Genomic DNA, 23,783 nt, shown 5'->3' on the forward strand with positions numbered 1-23,783 from the left:
GCATCCTAGTCCGACGCTCTATCCAATGCACCACCGCCTGGTCAAGCTGGTTTGCTAATATTTTGTTGAGAATTTTAGCATCTAAATTAATCAGGATTTCTGTATAGTTTTTTTTCTTTGTGTTGTCTTTGACTGGTTTTGCGATGAGGATTATGCTCACCTCATTAAAGAAGCTTGGAAGTCTTCCTTCCTCTTGAATTTTTTGAAATAGCTTGAGAAGAATAGGAGTTAATTCTTTGAATATTTGGTAGAATTCGCCTGTGAAGCCATCTGGCCCAGGGCTTTTGTTTGTTGGAAGTTTTTTGATAACTGTTTCAATCTCTTTTGTTGTAATTGGTCTGTTTAGGTTTTCTGATTCTTCAAGATTGATTTTTGAAAGATTATATGTTTCAAGAAATTTTTCCATTTCAACTAGGTTGTCTGATTTTTTGGCATATAGTTCTTCATAGTATTTTCTTACAGTCCTTTGTATTTCTGCTGTATCAGTTGTTACTTCTCCACTCTTATTTCTAATTTTATTTTTTTGAGTCTTCTCTCTGTTTTTCTCTGTGAGTCTAGTTAAAGGTCCATCTATCTTGTTTACCTTTTCAAAGAACCAGAGTTTGGTTTCATTAATCTTCAGTGGTTTTTTTTTTTTTTTTTTTGCCTTTATGTCATTTATTTCCACTCTGATCTTTATTATTTTCTTCCTTCTACTTCCTCTGGGTTTTATTTGTTGTTCTTTTTCTAGTTTTTTTAGATGTGGGTTAAGTTGTTTATTTGAGCTTTTTCTTGCTTCTTAAGTTATACCTATAATGCAATAAACTTCCCTCTCAGGACTGCTTTTTCTGTGTCTCATAAATTTTGAGTTGTTATATGTTCATTTTCATTTGTTACAAGGAAATTTTTGATTTCTTCCTTGATCTCATTGTTAACCTATTTGTTATTTAATAACATGCTATTTAGTTTCCAAGTGTTTGAATGCTTTTCAGTTTTTCTATTGTAGTTGATTTCTAGTTTCATGTCATTGTAATTAGGTAAGATGCTTGATATGATTTCAATCTTCTTAAATTTATTGAGATTCATTTTGTGCCCTAACATGTGGTCTATTTTAGATAATGTACCATAAGCACTTGAAGAGAATGTATATTCTGCTGCTTTATGGTGGAAGGTTCTGAAAATATCTATTAAATCCAGTAAATCTAGTGTGTCGGTTAAGGCTGCTGTTTCTTGGTTAATTTTCTTTCTTGAGGATTTTCTTTCTATCCATTGATGTTAGTGGGATAGAGCCCCTAGTATTATACTATTGCTGTTGATGTTGCCCTTTATGTCCATCAACATTTGCTTTATATATTTAGCTGGTCCTTTATTAGGCACATAGATTTTTTTCATTGATTTTAATTTATTGTGTTTACATAGATTCTAGTGTTGTCCTGAATGCAACCCACCCTCCCCCATATTCCCCTCAACATCTCCCTCAGCCCCCCTCTTTATAGCGACCTCCCTCCTTCCCTTCAGGTTTATCCCATCCTATCATCCCCTTTCCCTCTGTCCTCTTTTCCTCTGGTCCTTTTGATCCCTCCTCTGTCTCAATTCCATTCCTCAGTTCACATTGTTCATTGGATTTCTCAAATGAGTGAGATCATATGATATTTTTCTTTTTCTGCCTGGCTTATTTCACTTAACATAATAGTTTCCATGGCCATCCATGTTGTCACAAAAGGTAAGATTCCCTTCTTTTTCAAGGCCCCATAGTTTTCCATTTTACATATGTACCATAGCTTTTTAATGCACTCATCTACTGATGGACACTTGGGCTGTTTCCACATCTTCACTATTGTGAACAATGGTGCCACAAACATGGGGGTGCCTTTCTCATTTTGAATCAGTGATGTGGTGTTCTTGGGATATATTCCTAAAAGTGGGATGGATGGGTCCAAAGGCAGTTCCATTTTTAATTTTTTGGGGAATCTCCATACTGTTTTCCACAGTGGCTGCACCAATCTGCATTCCCACCAGCAGTGCAGGAGGGTTCCTTTTTCTCCACATCCTTGCCAGCACTCACTCTGTGTTGTTTTGTTGATGAGTGCCATTCTGACTGGTGTGAGTTGATATTTCATTGTGGTTTTAATTTGCATTTCTCTAATGATTAGTGATGTTGAGCATTTTTTCATCTGCCTATTGGCCATCTGTATGTCCTCTTTGGAGAAGTGTCTATTCATTTCTTTTGCTTATTTTTTTATTGGATTGTTTATCTTCCTGGTGTTGAGTTTTACATGTTCTTTATAAATTTTGGTTATTAACTCCTTTTCAGATGTATTGTCGAATATGTTCTCCCATTGTGTAGTTTGTCTTTTTATTTTGTTCATATTGTCTTTAGCTGTGCAAAAGCTTTTTAGTTTGATACAGTCCCATTTGTTTATCCTGTCTTTTATTTTACTTTAGGTACATAGATATTTATAATGGTTATATATTCTTGTTGGATTGCTCTCTTTATCATTATGTAGTGACCTTCTTTATTCCTTACTGTATCCTTTGTTTTGAAGTCTATTTTGTCAAATATAAGTATTGCTACTCCAGCTATTTTTTTATTTCAATTTTCATGAAAGATTTTTTTTCTATTCTTTTACTTTCAGTTTATGTGTATTTTCCGTTTTGAGGCAGGTCTCTTGTAGACAGCATATGTAGCGTATGTACAGGTCCTATTTTCTTATCCATGCAGCTACCCTATGTCTTTTGATTGGAGCATTTATATACATTTAAGGTTATTATTGATATGTAGTTGTTTGTTGCCTTTTTGTTCTTTAAATCTACATTCCTCTTTTACTAGACTTCCCCCCCCCTTTGTTATGTTTACAACAGGCCCCTTAATAATTCTTGCAGCATTGGTTTGGTTGTAATGAATTCCTTGAGTTTTTTTGTTGTCTGGAAAGCCTTTTATTTCTTCTTCAATTTTAAATGGTAGTCTTGCTGGATAAAAAAGTCTTGGTTGTAGGCTTTTGTTTTGCATTACTTTGAATATTCCCTGCCGTTCCCTTCTGGCCTCAAGTGGTTCTGTTGAAAAGTTGAATGTCATTCTTATGGGAGCTGCTTTGTAGGTGATTGCTTTTCTCTTGCAGCTTTTAGTATTCTTTCTTTGTCTCTTAGCTTTGATATTTTAATTATGATGTGTCTTGTTGTAGGTCTCTTTGGGTTCCTCTTTAGTGGGATTCTCTGTGCTTCTTGAACTTGTGTGACTTTTTCCTGCATCAATTTAGGGAAGTTTTTACCTATGAGTTTTTAAATCAGGTTCTCTATCTCTTGTTCTTTATCTTCTCTTTCAGGAACCCCTATGATGCGGATGTTGTTTCTCTTTATGTTGTCACAGGGCTTTCTTAGAGTTTCCTCAGACTTTTTGATCTTTTCATTTTGCTGTTCTGCTTTGTGCTTTTGTTTTTCTTGTCCTCTAAATCGCTGATTCTATCCTTTGCTTTGTCCAGCCTGCTTTTAATTCCTTCTATTATAGTCTTCATTTCTGATATTGCATTTGTCATTTCTGTCTGATTCTTTTTTATGATTTCAATGTCCTTTTTGACATTTGCTACCTTTTTATTTAGGTGCTCATTTTGTCTGTCCATTGTTGCTGTACAATTTTTGAGCATCCTAAGAATCATTATTCTGAACTCTGCATCTGGTATCTTGGTTATTTCTGTCCCATTCATATCTTTTTCTGGGGATTTCTCTTGTTGATTCATTTGAATTGAATTTCTCTGTCTTCTCATTTTGTGTCTGTAGAGACTGCTTTTTTTAATGTGCTGTTTGTCTAGCTAGCTGAGTATAGCATTAGTGTTGTCTGCCTCCAGCTTTCAGTTATGTTGTTTCTAGATCTTCTTGGATTAGCCTCAGTTGTTGTTTGTAATTTGCTGGGGGCTACTTGTCTGCTGCTACTGCTCTTTTTGCTATTTGTGTCTGCATTTTCTATGTCTTAGCTGGGTCACGTGTGAGGAGCCTTTCCTTAAGATACTACTCAATTTAGGGTTGTTATGTCCTGAGCTGATGCTCTCTATATCTGACCACTGGATGTGCCAGCCCTGGCCCTCCCTGGCTGGAACCTGGTGCAGACCAGTGGGGGTCACTGCTTATGACTGACCCTTAGTAAACTTCTTGGATCTGCAGGTGATCCAGAATTTGTGGTTGCCTCTGTTGGGCCCAGATGCCATTGTAAATGTCAGCTACACTACTAAGCTAGCTTTAATCTACTCTTGTCCAATGTGTGTGGTCTATCTATTCCCAAGGTGTGGTCTGTCTGCTGGCCTGCCACTGCTGCCTCCTCCTCGAGCACTCAGGCACCAGCACTGCTGGGTGCGTGGTTTTATGGGCTGAAGCTTGGGGTGTCCTACTGATGTGCAACCTCCTCACAGGGCTCTACCCCCATCACCAAAGCATGAGCCCCCAGGTTCTACTCCCAGCCACTGCCATGTGGGCTGCCTCGCTGGGTTCTGCCCCATGCCACTGCATGGGCCAAGTGCCACGGCTGCTGCCAAATCCAGTCCCTCCGCCCTCAGAGAGTACTCAGCAGTTTTTGGGAGGGCGGTGTATCCCAGACCTCAGCATTCAAAACCTGTGTCCCTGATGTGCCTCCTGCTTCTAAATGACTCTTTTCACTGACTGGAGCAGGAAAACCTCTTTTGGGCTGGGTAATTGTTTCCCTTTGCTGTTGTTGGTTCTCCCAGGAAAAATGGCCACTTTAGGTTTGGGGAGTGACCCAGTACAGGGGTCAGGGTGGCTGTCCCCCACAGTCTCTCTATGTGCCTCCTAGACTTAACTTTCCTCTCACAACTCCAATCCTCTCTGTGCTCACTGCTCCTGGAGCTCTGGGTAAGTGTCTGTTAATGAGGTTTTCTGTGTAGTCTCATTAATATGGAGCCTGGGTGTCTGAGAGTTCTGTATCCCTCTCACAAACAGTAACCCAGCTTTTCTTTCAGCCAGCTACTATCCATATGCCTCGTCTAGTCTCTGGGGCTCCAGTCCTGGGGCTGTGGACCCACAATTCTCTGGGCAGCCTACCCTGCCATGAGAGACCCTCTGGGCCACCTCTAGCTCCTGGGAGTGGGGCAGCCCTTTCCGCATCTCCGCCCTTCCTATCAGTCTCAGTGTGGTTTCTTCAGTGATGCTTGGTTATAGATTCCTCTTAGTTTAGTCCAAAGTTGATTTTTTATGATGATTGTTCTTAAGTTAAGTTGTAATCCACTTTGGTTCTGGGAGGTAGGAGTTGTAATGTCTGCCTACTCCATCGCCATTTTCTCCCTCTCTTAGTGATTTAATGTTAAAGATGGTTGAGATTTTAGAGTGACCATCTTCCTGTCCACTCAAGCCACATGCTCTTCTTCTTGACTCCTCTGCAACTGCCATCCCAGTGGTGACTGCTGACCTCATTGAAGAAGGCTCCTGTGGGCAACACTGGAACTGCCTTGCTACTTAGGTCTTCCCCAGCTCCCTGAAGTTTTGTTTGCTAAGAAAGGGAGCACTTGCAAAGGTTGAGCTCTGAATCACAAAATCAATGGCCATCTATCTGTGACCATAGCAGTTTTGACACATTCATCAACCTCTCCTTCTTGAAAGACCCATCTATGATGATATAGCTACTGGTTTTTTTCTGAGGCTGTAATTTCCTTCTAGCCATCCATGGAAGGTGCTCTGTGGGTTGGGGTCTCAGCTCTCTGTTCTTTCTGTTAACCACTCCATCTGAGAGGCTTCATCTGCTCTAAGTACAGCTATCAACTTTGTGCAGAGTTCTCTCCACTCCGCATCTAGCCATGCATCCCTCCTGAGCTTTGTCATCTCACCTTGTCAGCTGCTTGCCAGACATCCTTACTTGGAGGTTCTGTTGCTTCCTCATATTCAGTGTTTCTAAGAAATGAGTTCTTTCCATCCCCCACCCTCCCACATATCCTGAGGCACCATATATACTGTCAGCTCTTCTTTCATAATATCTCTTCTCACACTGTTCTTCTTTTCCATCCTCACCTCCAGTACTCATGTCCGGGCCCCTCTGTCTTACCTTCTTGATGAGTTTTCCAGCATTTTTAGCTCTGTAGACTGGTATACAAAAGGATCCTTGAGCCTCTGTTTCTATGCTCACCCTTCTAAGACCATCAGAGCAATCCTGTTTCTTGCAAGATGATAGTCTCAGCTGATTTTCCCATCATTTCCTAGGTGATCTCTAACTACTATTTCAGTCCCATTTCTCACCACACAAATTCCACACTAACTTCCTCACTGTTAACACTTTTCCCCCAAGTTCTGAACCTTTTTAGTTCCTTCCTCCTGGGGGTGAGATAAGTTCTATCAATGTCTCAAGACCCAGCTCACTGGCAGTCATAGAGAAGGACTTCATTATTAGTTTGTCTCACCTGACCTTCACTTTGCACACAGTAGAAAGATGACTCTGAGATGGCTAGTCCTCTAGGGTGTGTGGCCTTACACCAGTGTTCAGCCTTGTATATGCATTTTAAAATGGAGATAAACCCAACTCAAATGCCCACCATGGATGGGTAAGCTGGGAATTAGAGCACATTAACTTGCTATTTTTCACTTATTTATGTGTTCATTGACTGATTCTTGTATGTACCCTGATTGGAAATTAAACCCACAACCTTGGCATATCAGGACAATGCTCTAAGCTACTGAGTACCTGGCCAGGGCTAAATTAGTTCTTTTCATCCTCAGTTCTTTTTTCTCTTGGATGAGAATATAAATTTTAGGGTTGAGTCACTTACCTCATGACTCTCAGTCCTCAGCACAGTGTTGACAACTGAAAGTGTTCAGTAAGGGTTGTTGAGTAAATAAATCATTTGTGATCATCTTCCCTTCACCAAGTCCGAGCCCAGTCCTGCTCCTCTCAGAGATGCCTATCTGCCCGAGCATGAGTCAGCAGGTTTTCTGGGACATGCCCATTTTCAAACACTCTGCCATTTATTCCCAACAAGTGTTCTTGTCAGATTGTGCACTTGCATTTCTTGGTCTTAAGAATATCACTGACTGGAGCACACTCTGGTTTACATAGACTGAAACATTCTAGATGATATTCTTCACTGGTTAGCTAAGGCAACTTGAAGTGGATGTTTGAGCCCACCGGGTGGAGTGGGCAAGTGTACGCCAAGAAGATGTGTGGCTGTTATATATAATCACCTAGCCTGACTCCTCTACCTTCCACTTCTTCAATACATTCTCTGTATGCTGCCTTTTTCTTTTTAAATATGCTCTGAAATATAATTTCTAAACATACTTACTTTTTTTTCTTTGTATTTTTCTGAAGTGAGTAGTGCGGAGGCAGAGAGACTCCTGCATGTACCCGACCAGGATCTACCTGGCAAACCCACTAGGAGGCAATGTTCTGCCCATCTGGGGCATTGCTCCATTGCAACAGGAGCCATTCTAGCACCTGAGGAGGAGGCCATGGAGCCAACCTTAACACCTGGGCCAACTTTGCTCCAATGAAGCCTTGGCTGCTGTTGAGGAAGAGAGAGAGAGAAAGGAGAGTGGGAAGGCTGCAGAAATAGATGAGCACTTCTCCTGTGTGCCCTGGCCAGGAGTTGAACCCGGGACTTCCACATGCTGGGCTGATGTTCTACCACTGAGACAACCATCCAGGGCCTAAACATAATTTCTATATGTTCTAAACTTCAAAATTAAAATAAAAATGTTATTACTTCAACACTTTTTTATTTATTGAACATATTTATACACTTTTCCTGTTTCTATAAACTGGGGGTGCAAGTGTAAAATTTATGTTATACCTTGAAGAGTTCCTACTCAGTGGGGAGAGAGATAAATCTGCAGAAAGTGAATTCAGATTCTCAGTGGATAAGAACAATATCTTTGGTAGCAGAATGTATTTCTTTTCTATGGCTATTTTGACAAAGTACTGCAAACCAGGTGGTTTAAAGTATCATTAGTGTATTGTTTCATAGTCTGGAGGGAAGATGGTGATGTAGCTGCCTCCTTCTGAGGCTGGGAGACAGAATCTGTCCCGTGATGGTCTCCTCTCCCCTGGTGGTCTGCTGGCAGACTTTGGCTTATGGATGCATCACTCAGTCTTCATGTGATTATCTCTGTGTCTCTGTCCCTTTACATTGGGTTCCCCCATGTGTGTCTCTCTGCTCAAATTTTCCCTTACCGTAAGAACACCAGTCACTGTGGATTAAGGCCCACTCTAGTGATCTCATTTTTACTTGATTATCTTTTTAAAGACTGTTTTCAAATAAGATCACATTCTAAGTTTCTAGAGCTTAGAAATTCAATATATCTGCCTCAAGGGGGAAACAATTTAACCCATAACATAGAGGGAAGAGAAAAGACACTAATTTCAAGTTCAGTGTCAGACTGTATTACCCTTGAACATTTTCTTAAATCTCTAATGTATAAAATCAGGATAGCAATATCTCCCTTGCAAGGTTGTTGTGATGATCAACTTAGTTAAAAAGATGGTGCCCTTAACAACTTTCTGGGTATACAATAGGTATTCAATAAAAATAAACTATTATTATAAAAGCTACATTATATATATATATAATTTATATATTAGTTTCATTGTATATTTTAACTGAATTTTTTCTTAATTAAAATGTTTTGATTACTCTGGCTGGCTGGATAGCTTGCTTAGTTTGAACATCACCCTGATACGCAAAGGTTGCTGGTTCCATCCCTGGTCAGGGCACATACAGACATAGATCAATGTTTCTCTCTCTCTCTCTCTCAAATTAATAAATAAACTTAAAAAATAATTTGTAAAAAATACATTAAATAAAACATCATAAAAATGTGACTAAAGAGATAGTATGATTTATTTGTGACAAAATTAAAACATATTTTATTACTATTAACAAGGCATATGGTGGGTATGGGAAAAAACATTACAGGAGTTCCTCGGGTTACCGCACAGTTTCGTTTCTATAACAGTGACGTAACCTGAATTTTGGTGTAAGTTGAAACACACCTTAGCCTAAGTCACTTTTCTATCCTAACACAGTTTTAAAATCATAATATAAAGTATAGAAACACAACTAAACCATAGAAAAAGAAAAGGACATAAATATACTGTACTGTACACTGTACTGTAGTAATAGAAAAAATGTAAAGAAATGACAAAAAAAAATTTCTTACCTTTATTCCTGTGGTTGGCTTGCCCACTGGAAGGGGCATTGCAAGGTGGGAGAGAGTGACCTATTATTAGGAGGAGGAAGCTGGAGAGGCAGGAGAATCTGCAGAAGGTGCTGGAGACACTGGGTCAGGTGAATCAGGATTGCCTAAGGGACATGCAGGAGATGCTGGAGATGAGTCTACCTGTACTACAGGTGTTTCATTTCGAGAAGTAGCTTATATAGAGGGTATAGGATCTGTTGCAGGCCTCTCTACCTTCTCAAAGAATTGTTCCAGGCTAGTCTGGAAGGTTGATGACTTCTTCTCTTCCAAAGTCTGCCTATAGCATTGCAAGACATCCACAGCAGCTCTGTAGACCTTACTGAATCTGTCATCGCTGGGGTCCTCAGCCTGAAAATTTGCCAACCCATCCTCTACCTTAGAAAAACCTTCCACCAAACCCTTGGTAGTAAAGCTCCTGGTCCTGAGGTTTCTATCTTTTCCTCTTCAATCAGCTGTTTCTCCAGCTGAATGAGGTCCTCAGCAAACGGTTCTGCTCCATGTAATGCCAGTAGCCTTGTGACATCCATCACGATGGCTTTCCTCTTCTTTGAAGCACTACCTTCTGAAGACTCTGACTTTCACTTAGGAGCCATGATAAAGGCCAAAAGGTTGCCAAACAGAGCAACACAAATGGAACACTTGTGCTTTTAACAGTCCAAAATGGCGTAGGTAAGAGTACTGGGGGATGCCAACTCCCTCACTCATATGCTGCATTACTGTGAATTCTTTCTTTGTGTGAAAGCAAACTAGTTCACCCCTGTTGTCCATAAGTATGATGTTAACCGCATAAGCTGAAATACTTACATCTCAATTTTTTAAACTTTTATGGGAGTGAGAACCATAAACTAAAAACGTCATATGTTGAGATTGTCATAACCTGAGGAATCCTGTAGATTGAAAATTTTAATATATTTCTCCATATTTTATTATTCTATCATCTATTTTCTATCTATCTATCATCTATCTATCTATCTATCTATCTATCTATCTATCTATCTATCTATCATCTATTGCCTATGTTTCAGTTTATCTGATTGCTTCTCTGTCTATTCATGTCCTACAATACAAGCCAATTGATTGGGTGATAGATTAAAACATCTTCTATAGTTTAGAGTTTGGAGGGGAGGTATAAACATACAAACAGGTAGTTTTAATTATAATATAGAATGTGCTACAGCAAAGGGATGGAAAGGTGTCTGAGTAAACTAAAGAGAGCTATTTATCTCAAACTGGAGGCTCAATGAAAGACTGTTTTTGATTTTTAAAGAGTAAGACTCATCCAAATGAGCGAGATAGGTGGCATTCTTCATGATCTGGGTGCATGTGTTGGTGCCACCAATATTGGAATCTCAAGCAATTCAATAGCACCACAACAGTCATAGTAACTGACATTTACTGAACACATACTATATACCAGGCATGATACTGAATTCTTTACATATTGTTTTTCATTTAAACTTTACAAAAACCTCTGAGGAATCTTTATTCTCATTTTACAGAAGAGGAAGTTGAGCATGGGTAGTCTGCATGGTTTGCTGATGGCTACCTGGCAGACTCCTCCTTTTAAGTACCTCACAAACCGAGTGTCAAGTTTGAGGAACTATCTCAGAGAGAGGGGATCAGAGCTCTCAGCAGAGATATCAGCAGGGTGGTGAGAAAAGAGGGGTAGGACCTTTCTAATTTTTGCACCATTTAATCCTCCAAGGAACCCTCTTCCTCCTTGATAGGTAAGAAAACTAAGGCTCTGCAGAGTTGAGATCCTTTTCACAGACCTTATGATTTAAGTGGAAAAGCCAGCTTGACCTACAAGGCTGTTAGGACTGACTGTGTGTCCTGGACCAGCTGCTCTGTAGTCTAGCAAGAGGGGTGGGAAGCACAGGGTTAGACCTGCAAGCCTAGGGACTGCAAGTAGTGTCATGATTCTGCCACATCATGATGGTGGATGGTGCACAGAAGCCCTCTTGTTTCCAAAATGTCAGGACAAATAATGGATTTCAAGCCTAATAAATTTCTACCATTTTACAGATTTGCTGATTGTTTGACCTAATGCTTTTAACAAAACTTCCAAGAGACATTTACAATTTATTTTAAGTACAAATGCTTGTCTTAAACCCTTGAAATTCTCATCTCAGAAGAGACAGAATGAGCAAAGTACAATGAAAGAATGAAGGACAAACATCTAAGTTGTTGTGGAGTTAGAAGTGGTTTTGAAGGATGAGTAGTAGTTTTCTAGGCAAAGTTTAGAGAAAGACTATTCCAGGCAGAGATCCTCTATACTGTCTCTTAATCCTGAATTTCCTGCCTGTGTAAATGGCACTACCTACTCTGAGTCAGGTGAGAAGGGAGACTGCTTTACCTGTTTTGCCCTCTGCTGTGTCCACAAGTCAAGAGCAAGAGCAGTGACATTTACGGTAGTCAGTCAGTCACTCAATAAATACTTGTGCAAATGGCGTTCCCATGTCCAGCAGTGCTGGCAGTAAGAAGATTCGACTTGACTGTCTTGGTTCTCAATCTGTCAGTTTGTCAACACCACCTTTTCTTCTGTTTCTCCTCCCATCCTCCTAGCAAGATTCTCTGTACTGAAACGAGGGCAGTGCCCCTACAAATAATCTCTCCACTTCATGTATGTGAGTACTTCATTTATCCTACCCATCTTTGTCAACTCGGTATCCCTGAAGAGCAGTTAGAATGCTTTCTTCCTCTGCTCAGAAACCATCAGTGCAGCTTTCAAGACACTACAGTATGAGCACTCTGCTTTTTCATTTTAGGGCTTACATCTCATCTACTTAAGTTCTATGTTCCAGAACTTATGGTCTCTATTTCCCTCACCTTTAAACTTTTCCTTCATGTGGTTTCCAGGATATGGAAGCTCTCTTTCCTTTCCAAGTATACCTGTTGATATCAACCCATCACCCATGGCTAATCTTGGGCACCACTGTCTCCATGAGGGTCTCCATGAAGCTTTTCTAACACTTTACAGCTTTGTGGTGATACTTGGAATTTTATTCACTGTACCCATATTCCTAGCCCAGATGCTTGAATAGAGTGGACATTATACACTATTTGACTAAGCACCAGTTAGGCACCAACCGCACTGCTAGATGCAAGGATCACATTTTGAGGATGGTACAAGAGAAGCACATGAAATTATTTTGTATGCACACTTGAGGTATTCAAAAATGAGGATGAAGATGATGGTGATGATATGGAGATGGTGATGGTCGTGATAGTGGTATTGAAGCTGAATGTGATGTGCAGAGTATTCATATTTCCTTTCCAGATCTACTCTCCACCTGTCGCATCCTGTTCTTTCCCTGGGAGACTGCTCCCTGTGACTGTGTCAGCCGAGGTCCTTTGCCTTTTAGTTCCTGTTCAGTTCAGCCAATAGGAAATAAATCAATGGGAAATCAGAGAGTGACAGGAGAGACTGTTTGGGTAATTATCCCCCCCAGCTGTCTTTGCTGGGCCTCAATTTGACAGTGGTTGCATTTGGAAAGCCACAATACCTTTCAGTTGATCCTTCCTATATATTAGAGTCTCATAACTAGTCCCTACCTTGCCCCTTCAGGGCTAGGATGGTAATACCCCCACCTCTCATTGTTGTCAGTCTCTAGTGTGTCACTGATAAGTTCCCTGAGCTGTGCCATAACCACCTTTGCAAAACTCTCAAAATTTTTCTTTTGTAGTGTGGCATGTGCATTTCATGCTGAGACCAATGAAAACCAGTGATGATAGTGGTGGTGAGAGTGGTTGTGGCGGTTTTACCCCCAGCTGGCAGTCTGAGAATTCTACTATACAACTCCATGTGGAGAGGATGGAGAATTGTGGCAGAGACTAGCAAGGTACTCACTGTATTAGTTATCTGTTACTGTGTAATAAGTTACCCCCAAATTTAGTGGCTTAAAGCAGTAATAATGATTTATTATTTCTTATCATTTTTTTGCAAGTCAGAAATTCAGCTGGGTACAGCAGAATAGCTCATTTCTGCTCCATTATGTTTAGAACTTACTGTAGAATGTTGAAGGCTCATTTACTGACAGGTCTAACAGTTGACCCTGGCTGTTGGCTGGGGAACAGTTTGGGGCTTTCCACTGGAACATACACACGTGGCCTAGGCTTCCTCACAATATAGTGGCTTGAGTCCAAAGGTGAGCATGCAGAGACACACAGAGAGTGAGCCAAGCTGAAACCATTTGTCTTTTATAATGTCGCCTTACGAGCCATGCACTGGCACTTTCACTATGTTCTACAGGTGGAGATAGTTATAAAGTTCCTCCTAGACTCAAGGGGAGGGAATGTAGACCCCACCTCTTAGCGGGGGAGTGTTAATATCTGTGATTTATTGTCGACTCTATAGTGAGGGCTAGAATGAAGTAAGCCACTTCTGGACCTACACATTAATCTCCATGGACTAGCCACTCTTTTACCCCATACAGTGGCACCTGTGCAGAATGTATTGTGGTTTCCAGGATATGGAAGCTCTCTTTCCCTTCCAAGTATACCTGTTGATATCAACCCATCACCCATGGCAATGAAGATGACAATGACACAAAAGTCAAGGACCCTGAATTCCTGAGTCATCAAATGGAGGAGCAGCAACCATCCATATTGACCTTTGTGAGTATGATAATTAAACTTCATGTGTGTTAATTCTCTGGGATTTTTAATTATCACAAGAACTTTATAACCCCAAATTTTGTTTGAGCCAATGTATCCCTCTTCCTGTATTAACAGCTGAACTATTAGGATGACACATATATGATAAAAACAAGACACTAGGGTTAAGTTCTTCTCTTCTGTATGATCTGTGCACCTATCTCCCCCCTGAGTAGTGCTGAGCAGTAAAATGACCATGAAAAGAGAAGAATATAGTCATCAGGACTGCCTAGGTCTTGACCAGCAGGATCACTGACTGTATCCAAAAAGGTCTTGGCCAAGTCAAACAGAGGGAAAGGGCAAGTGTTGCTATAACTGCAGTAACTATTCAGTCCTTCTTTGGAGGGTCTTGGAGAACATGGATATTGTTGTGTTGAAAATGACTGGCAGGCCAGCGTCCACAGAGGCCTTACCTCACCACAGAAGGCACTGTCTGAAGGAGAGAGTGTGCATGACGTCCGTCCCATTAAAAGGCCTGGAAAAACATCTGTCAAGTGATATTTAGAACTGACATTTATAAGGATCCAGCCTACAGAGGGTTTCACTGGGCTTGCAAAACCATGTTTTCCATTCTTCCCCCTCCCCAAATTCTGTAATTAAGCAATGTTCATGGTGTTAACTGTGTGTATAAAATGACATGCTCAAAAGACTTTATTTTTAAAAGCTTTTTTATTTAGAAATAATTTTGACAATAATAACAGTTTAATAATAATACAGATAATAATTTCAAAAAATAATATTTCTTTCCTAAGCAGTTTGAAAGTAAGTTGCACACCTCTTGGCTCATTATCCTGGGTATTTTCTCTTTACTCTTAAATAATTCCTAGCATATTTTCTAGGAGTAAGGATATTTTTACATTACCATGACAAGCACAATTGTCAACCTCAGTGAATTTAGCATTGACAGTCTTTTCTCCTAATCTACAATCAGTATTTAGATTATATTATTGCATCAATAACGTACTATTTAGCGTTTTTCACCTCAGCACGTCAGTCTCTGTGACCATCTGTAATCTGAAACATTTCTAACTTTTCTTTGTATAATACTTACAATCTTGGCTGTTTTGAAGAATACAATTCCTTGTCTTTGTTTCTCCTGTTTCATCGCGATTAGATTCAGGTTGCCTCCCGGACTGGGTACCCACTGATGATGCCATGTCAGGCCTGGGGCATCTCCTCTGTTGTACAGTGTTCGTCTTCCCTCATTGCTGATCTTGATTTTAATCACAATGGCAGTTACTTCTGTAAAACTCTTAAAAAGAAGTTACCTCTGAAAGTATAATTCCCTGAAACTATTTTCCAAGTGTAAGTCTGTGGAGTTTCAGTCTCTTCTAAGAATAAAAAAAATTAGTTGTAAATGTTTTCCTGATAGAATAAAGTCAGTCAAGTCATCCTGAGTGCAGCAACGGTGCTTCTAAATGAGCCTGGTAGGGTGATGCGGGTTCTATACTCAGGCAAGGAGATCAAGCCAGAACACACAAACAAGTGAAGTCCAATGTCAATCTGGGAAATTAGACACAGAAGGAGGTCCTATGTTTGGTTGCTAAGATTTAGGAAATAGAAACCCAGACTCTGAATTATTCTTCATCAAATGGAAAGTTTCTGAAGGAGAACATTGGCTGGAAGGCATTCCCATGGATGGATCTCAGTTTTCTCACCATGAGTGCAGTCCGGTCTAATATATTCACATTCTGCTTTGGTACAGAAATAGAAGAGATGCTCATTCCACTTCGGGAATATTGATTGCAAAGTAGTAACTAACACATAGCTTCAAGGTCAGAAAAGATCTAATAAACTGTACCTTTACATGATTGAAGTCTATGCTGAGAGTCACGGAATTACCTTGTGCATTTCTCTGGTTCTAAGAGAATTTTTTCTAACATTTATTATTTCTGAACTTTAGATGTCTATATCAAAGGCAGCTAGCTACAGTATTTATAGGTAGAGTAGTTGTAAATAGAAAATCTATCTTTATGTCCTTAAAGATTCAACTAATTGGAACCTAATTTTTCCTCCACCATTGGTTGCACTATAAAGAAATACATATTTTATTGAGGAATAATTTATATACGCTAAAGTGTATCCTTCTTAGTGTAGAGTTCCAGGAACTTTGACAAATAGAATAGTCATGTAACCAAGACCAAAATCAAGGTACAATTTCCCTAAAAATTTCCCTAATGCCCCTTTGTAGTCAAACTCCCAACTCCAGCCTCTTGCAATCATGGAATTGTTTTCTATCCTTATAGTTTTGCCTTATCCAGAATGTTATATAAGCAGGTACATATATATGTGGCCTTTCTGTGTCTGGCTTCTTGTGCTTAGTGAATGCAGTTAAGGTTAATCCATGTTGTTGTAAGTATTAGTAGTTTGTTCCTTTCCACTACTAAACAGTATTCCATTGCAGGGATGTCCCACACAATGTTCACCTATTCATCAAATGACATTTGTATTGTTTTTGGATTATTATGAATAAAGCCATTGCAAAGATTCATGTTCAGGTTTTTGTGTAAACACACATTTTCATTTCTCTTAGGTAGTTAGAAGTAAAATTTCTGGGTCATGTGGCAAGCATATGTTTGAGATTTTAGGGAGCTAGCCCACTGCTTTCTAGGTGCCATAACAGTTTGCAGTCATGGCAGCAATGTATGAGCATTCCGCATCATGATGTTAGCATTTTTTATTTTTTTTTATTTTTATTTTTTTTCATTTTTCTGAAGCTGGAAACAGGGAGAGACAGTCAGACAGACTCCCGCATGCGCCCGACCGGGATCCACCCGGCACGCCCACCAGGGGCGATGCTCTGCCCACCAGGGGGCGATGCTCTGCCCATCCTGGGCGTCGCCATGTTGCGACCAGAGCCACTCTAGCGCCTGAGGCAGAGACCACAGAGCCATCCCCAGCGCCCGGGCCATCTTTGCTCCAATGGAGCCTTGGCTGCGGGAGGGGAAGAGAGAGACAGAGAGGAAAGCGCGGCGGAGGGGTGGAGAAGCAAATGGGCGCTTCTCCTGTGTGCCCTGGCCGGGAATCGAACCCGGGTCCTCCGCACGCTAGGCTATGTTAGCATTTTTTAAAAGAAATTTTAATATGGACAATTCCTTCCTTCCTTCCTTCCTTCCTTCCTTCCTTCCTTCCTTCCTTCCTTCCTTCCTTCCTTCCTTCCCTCCTCTCTCTCTCTCCTTTTCTCTCTCCCTTTCTCTCTCCCTCTCTTTCTTTCTTTCTTTCTTTCTTTCTTTCTTTCTTTCTTTCTTTCTTTTAAAAAAATTTTATTCAGTGAGAGGAGGGGAGGCAGAGAGAGGGACTCCTGCATGCTCCCCAACTGGGATCCACCCAGCAAGCCTACTAGGGGGCGATGCTCTGCCCATCTGGGGCATTGCTTCGTTGCTTGGCAACTGAGCTCTTCTTAGTGCCTGAGGAGGAGGCTATGGAGCCATCCTTAGTGCCTTTGGCCAACTTGCTCCAATCGAGTCATGGCTGTAAGAGGGAAAGAGAGAGAGAGAAAGAGAGAGAGAGAGAGAGAGAGAGAGAGAGAGAAGGAGAGAAAAGCAAGAGGGGGAGGAGTAGAGAAGCAGATGGGTGACTCTTCTGTGTACCCTGACTGGAAATTGAACCTGGGACATCCACACTCCAGGCTGATGCTCTACCACTGAGCAAACTGGCCAGGGATGACATTTTTTTTATATGATGATTTGTCCATATTCTGTGGCAAAGAGTCTGTTCAACATTTTTATTTGATTTTTTGTTTTCTTTTGTTGGGTTAAAAAGTTTTTAAAAGTTCTATATCTAATATGTATTTTGCAAATATTGTCCTTCAGTCAGTGGCTTGCTTTTAATTTGTTAACAGTGTCATTTTTAGAATAGATTTTCATTTCTGTGAAGTCCAATTTATCAATATTTTTCTTTCCTATGTTTATTTTTGGTGTCATATTTAAGAAATATTTGTCTAATCCAAGGTCACAAAGATTTTATGCAATGTTTTCTTTAAGAACTTGTATAATTTCACATTTAAGTCTAAGGTCCATTTTTAATTTACTTTTATATGTGGCATGAGGTACAGATTAAAGTTGTGTACATTCATCATGGTGAATTTTTTATTTGTTTTTCTTCTTAATATTAAAGATAATATTAAGTCAAAGGTGCAACTTATGAAAGATAAAGTTTTTAAGTAAAAGAAGTACAAGAAATAGAAGATCAATGCTACCTGGATGAGTTTTTGTGAGAAAGACCTAGAGTCAAGGTAGACTCCAAGCTCACCTAGTACCGACAGGGTGCCTCAGCTGTTTAGATAGGTTGGCAATGTGGCATCCAGGAAAAAAAAGGCACTAATTCTATTGTTTTCCACCCTGGACAAGCTCTACTTGAAGTTACGATTTTGTATGATTTTTTTTTTTTTTTTTTTTTTAGGGACACAATGTGACAAAAAGAAAAAAAGACGAGTATAATCTTGGTAGGTTTGGCCTAGGGATGGGGACAGGAAGGCAAGGGAGCAGAGGGTCTGAACATCATTTCTGAGAAGCAATAGTCTTTGTTCTTTGGAAAGGCAGCAGAGGGTTAAAACTCAAACTTTAACATCAGCCAAACTAGCCAATGATAAAAATCTCAATCTTTTATCATTCTATCTGTCAAACTTTAAGTGACTTCGTTAACTTCTCTGAATTTTTGGTTCCATACCCACAAAATGTACATGAGAAAACTTCCTGTCTCATAGTTTTTAGTGTGAGCAAATAAAATAAGATAACCCATGCCAAATACTTAACTCAATGCCTTAAGTTTTGTAAGTGCTTTAAAAATGTTAGCTATTTTTCTTGCTATTTATTATTTATTCTTTCATTCATTGAACTTTTACCATGTTATCAGGCCCTGGGAGTATCAAAATGAGATAATCTCTTAAGAGGCTTAGCCTAGTCAAATTGGAAATGGGACCAACGGAGGCAGGCTAGTAGAGACTGAACTTTGTAGTTTGCATAGGAGCTACCTTGGGTGCTTGTGCGTGTTTGTGTTTGTGTGTGCAGTGTGAGATATGATTGTGGATGTATACATTTACCATGGTGGGATTTTTGTTTTCTTGCAGAGAGATACTATTAAGCCAAGGATGCATCTTCCAGATGATGGAATCTTCAACTGAGAGATGTATAATAAATAAAAGGTTAATGAGGGATCTGAGACGGCCTGGGGGCAGAAGGCCAACCACTGTTTTCCAGAAGGCCGACCCTTGAACTCAGACCTGTAAGAATCAGCCAACCTGGAGTGGGGTGGATGAGGACATACAAGGTGGTCCACAGTGAGCAGCTAGCCAGGTTTCTAAAACATGGTGGTAAAGAGCATGGATTGTGCAGCTAGATAGACCCCATTTTGTGAATTCCGGACAAGTGACTTAACCTCTTTGAACCCTACTCTCTTCACGTGTGAGGCAGTAATTCTACACCTCACGTAGCTGTAGGGATAACAGGGAGCACTTGTGTAGCTTCCAGAGAGCACCCAATGGGCTTCACTGTTTTTCTAATTATCCTCATAACTCAAGTGATCTTGGTAGTCTGGAGCAGAGGGGAAGCAGGGGAGGCTGGGGGAGACCTGAGAGGCAGCCGGAAAGAAGATGAATGAGCCAGGCTGTATGATAGGGAAGGGAGACGGTATCTATCCTACAATGATTACCCAGGGCAGGCTCATAAGCAAGGACTACCGATTTCTAAAGAAGCACTTGAGCACTGAACAGGACTACAGGTTGCAAGCGGTCTGACTGGAGGCAGGGAGAGTAGTCAGGGGACTGACAGGGCTACAGGTTGCAAGCGGTCTGACTGGAGGCAGGGAGAGTAGCCAGGGGACTGACAGGGCTACAGGTTGCAAGCGGTCTGACTGGAGGCAGGGAGAGTAGCCAGGGGACTGACAGGGCTACAGGTTGCAAGCGGTCTGACTGGAGGCAGGGAGAGTAGCCAGGGGACTGACAGGGCTACAGGTTGCAAGCGGTCTGCCTGGAGGCAGGGAGAGTAGCCAGGGGACTGGCAGAAATCCAGGCAGGAAATAAAGCCTGCGGGAATGGAGGCCATCGCAGGTGGGTAAAGAGTGGAGGGCAGAGGGGCGGTACCCAAGGGGCGGCACTGGAGGCTTGGCTGGGTGAGAGAGAGGAGCAAAAGGTGGAGTGCAGGTGACTTCCAGACATCTGGCTGCTATGAGACGGAGAAGATGGGAGGGAACACGTTTGTAGGGAAAGAAAATGAGTTCCCATTTATCTTGAAGTAGCTGTGGTTCATCAAATCGAGAAGCCCTGTGTGCAGTTAATATGTAAGTGCAGAGCCTGAAGGAAGTATCTTCCCCGGAGAAGCTGACATGGTGATGCCCTCAGATGGTAACAGAATCTTCAGTGATAACAGACATTGAGCAATAGCTAAACAGCCTATGTTTACATGACTTCTCCGACAGACAGACCTTGGGCACGCTGCTTAATCACCCTGAGCCCCAGTTTCCTTAACTGTATAGGGCAAGCCATGTTACCTCATGTAATACAACACGTCCACATGCCCACTATCCTCATTTGACAGCTGAGCAAACTGAGGCTCAGAGAGGTTGAAAGACTTGCTCTAGGTCACACCACTGGTAAGAATGGAGTTTGATCTCAGATTGACTTGGGTTTAAACTCTAAATCCAATAGGTGAAGGTAGAAGGCAGGAAAAAAAAGGGCTCAATTTAAAAGGACATTTTAGCAATTAAAAACACCTGGGGATGGACTAAACCAAATCACAGAATAAGGATGCACCTCCAGGGGGGCGTTGGGGCTCAGCCTGGATGACGAGCCTCCAGGAGGACCCGTCGCTTTGTATCGTGTAGACATGTTTATGTGCTTGTGTCCCGCTCTGGAGGATGAGTTTCTTGAAGTTTTATTACGTGTTGAATCTCCTGACTTACTGCAGGGCCTGAGAGGTAGTGAGAGCTTATTAGGTGTGCTGGCTGGCTGGTTTTAGAGAGGACTGTTGTCCTAAGAAGTTACACATGCTCTCTGTGTCCTATGACCCTTTCTTGGGCTGAGGCTCTGACTTCTCAGAGACATGAATAAAACATCTCCACCGGGAGTCAGCTTGGAGTACCGTGGAGGCTGGGAATGGGAAACATCAGCAGTACAAAAAGGAGCATGTACTTGATCTCCTTTACCCAATTTACAAATATATGGTAACAGAAGGATACTAGATGTTTGGTGGTGAGCACACAATACAGTATACAGATATCAAATTATAATGTTGTACACTTGAAATTTATATAATGTTGTTAACCAAGCTTACCTCAAAAAAAAAAAAAAAAGCAAGCCCTGACCGGTTGGCTCAGCGGTAGAGCGTCGGCCTGGCGTGCGGGGGACCCGGGTTCGATTCCCGGCCAGGGCACACAGGAGAAGCGCCCATTTGCTTCTCCACCCCCCCCTTCCTCTCTGTCTCTCTCTTCCCCTCCTGCAGCCAAGGCTCCATTGGAGCAAAGATGGCCCGGGCCCTGGGGATGGCTCCTTGGCCTCTGCCCCAGGCGCTAGAGTGGCTCTGGTCATGGCAGAGCGACGCCCAGAGGGGCAGAGCATCGCCCCCTGGTGGGCAGAACGTTGCCCCTGGTGGGCGTGCCGGGTGGATCCCGGTCGGGCGCATGCGGGAGTCTGTCTGACTGTCTCTCCCCTTTCCAGCTTCAGAAAAATACACACACACACACACAAAAAGGACATGAAAGGAGGAGGGTAGTGCAGATGGGGGATGTGGAGATGTGGAGACTCGGACTTACTACAATGCCTGCCTTTACCGACCAGTCCCAGGATGGAACAGAAGCCCATTCTCAGGCTCTGCTTTGTGGGGTAAGCTGGCGAGTAGCTTAGACTCCAAGGGTCTGGGCCATGTTTACATTTACACTCCAAGAATCCTGAGTGAACTAAAGTATTTTCACCTGGGGTTGCTGGGAAGGAAGTGAAAAACCCTTCCCTATCTGGCTGGACAAGGTAAGACAAGAGTGAGTGCCTTGGAGGATCCTGGCAGAAATGCTTCATAAATGAAGGGTCAACAATGAGGTATGTCATCTACGACTTACGTGACTCAGTGCTGAAAGCAAACCAGCCAAATTGGTGTGAAGATCCTGTTTTTACACTGACTGCTGCTGAAGCTCTGAGAGGTGCCGCATCCGGCCTAGGATCACACAGCCAGGATGTGGGAAGCTGTGAATTAAGCCCGGACTCCCAGGGGTAGGAAAATAGAGCTTCTCAGGTCACAAAACTTCTTAAAATTGTTCCTTTCTCCTTAAAGATATCAATATCAGAGGGAAAACACTGATGTAAGATTAAGGTAGTCTTTTCAGAGCTGAGGATCTCAGTTGGAAGAGAAGAAAAATTTTGTCTCTCAGGTTGTGTTCGTTGATTCCAGATGCAGGGCTAACAACCCCACCACCCCTCTGGATGTGATTGGATTCCTCTTGGAAGTCAGAGCAGTGTTTGGAATTGCTGAGGAAACTGAATGTGAGATGATAAGTGTGTGGTGCATGTGAGCGTGTGCAGCTGTTGTGTTAATCTTTTCAAAGAATTCTGCGGGCACTTGTTCTGTGCAGAGCGTGGAAAGCACTGTCCAGCAGGCTCCTCATGGGAGCTGGATTCCAGTTCCGTGGATGGCAGGCGCCTCTTTGGGTAGCTCTCCAAGCATCACACCTGGAGAATGACCTCACGTCCTTGGGAAGTGCTTTGTTCTTTGCTCCCTGCCTCCACTGACCTTTGTTCCTGGCTGAACTAATTTGCCTCAGTGGTTAATTAGCAGGCTGCAAAGTTAAGGAGAACAATGCAGAAGCACAGCTAGTTCCCTCTACTTGGCTTCTCATTTGCAGAAGGTGGGTAATGGGGGCTGGAGGTCTTGCATTCACAATTCACACCCTCTCTTTCAAGCTATTTCCTCAGTCACATAATGTGCTAAATTCTGTCTTTTCCTTAACTCACCTGTTGGCGCTATGACATCCTAAGTTCATGGGTTGTCCTGGTAACCACTGGGACCCATTTGTGAGAAAGCTAAAGTTTTTTTTTTGTTTTTTTTTTTCCTGGAAAGTTAGCTGCCTCTGTCTGCGAGGGTGGAGAAGGCTTGGTGGGGACCACTGGGGTCTACCAGATAACCCATGATAACATATTTGACCTCATGATGTTCCCCCAAACTCTGGTGCTCTGGCTTACTTAAGCTCAGAAATATACACAGATGTTATAGAGTTTCCAAACTTTGCACTACACTTGCACAAATCATCAGTTTGTAAAAAGGTCTATTGTGATTTCTACAGATTGGGGCATGGCTCCTTACCCAACCTGGCATCTGAAGGTTAATCAAGCCTGTTTATTTGTGGACTCTTGGTCATAGGAAAGGCTCTTAGAGATTTTTATATATATATATTTTTTTACCTTGGGTAAAAAATTTATCTGAACTCACTAAGGGGTAACTAGGACCCGAACTCCCGGTAATTTTCAGCAGGACCCTAGCTAGCATTGGCCGACTGACACCCACAGATGTGCTGAATGGCTGCAAGAGCCAAGGCAGATCTGCATGGGAGTGACTCTGTCTGTTCTCCTCCCGCCTTCCATCCCCCCCCCCCCAGAATCCCTAGTGTTTATCTGGAGGCTGGTTTCCTTGTGATTAATTCATATCGAGTGACCAGAGACCAAGTACCCCTACTCCTACAAAGTCATACACTGTAGAGGTTAAGATGGAGTGTGTGGTCACAAGGAGGGTTGGGATTCCCAATTGGCCATTCATAAGCTACAAGACCACTGGCTCTGTCCTGTGACCTCTTTGTGCCTCACTTTCCACATTTGTAAATGGGGATGATAAAACCTAAATTACGAGGCTATTCTGAGCATTAAATGAGTTACTATGTATAAAATAACTTAAAACAATAGATTATGATTGTCTTAGCCTTCCAAAGAAAACGAACAGATGGGTAATGGTATAATTCCAAGATGGTCAATGAATGCGAACACTATGAAG

General features: G+C 41.8%; 1 long non-coding RNA gene across 4 annotated transcripts in view; it reads left to right on the forward strand.

The window, feature by feature from the left end:
- LOC136309162 (uncharacterized) overlaps window positions 1-23,783 on the forward strand; it is a 69,631-nt gene that overhangs the window by 29,697 nt on the left and 16,151 nt on the right. For all 4 annotated transcript variants that reach the window (XR_010726244.1, XR_010726243.1, XR_010726245.1 and 1 more), the window contains 2 exons: window positions 12,849-13,004; window positions 13,599-13,779. This is a non-coding gene — a long non-coding RNA (uncharacterized lncRNA). The remainder of the gene's footprint in view (window positions 1-12,848; window positions 13,005-13,598; window positions 13,780-23,783) is intronic.

This window comes from Saccopteryx bilineata, chromosome 6 (genome assembly GCF_036850765.1).
Source record: "Saccopteryx bilineata isolate mSacBil1 chromosome 6, mSacBil1_pri_phased_curated, whole genome shotgun sequence".
Classification (NCBI taxonomy): Eukaryota; Metazoa; Chordata; class Mammalia; order Chiroptera; family Emballonuridae; genus Saccopteryx; species Saccopteryx bilineata.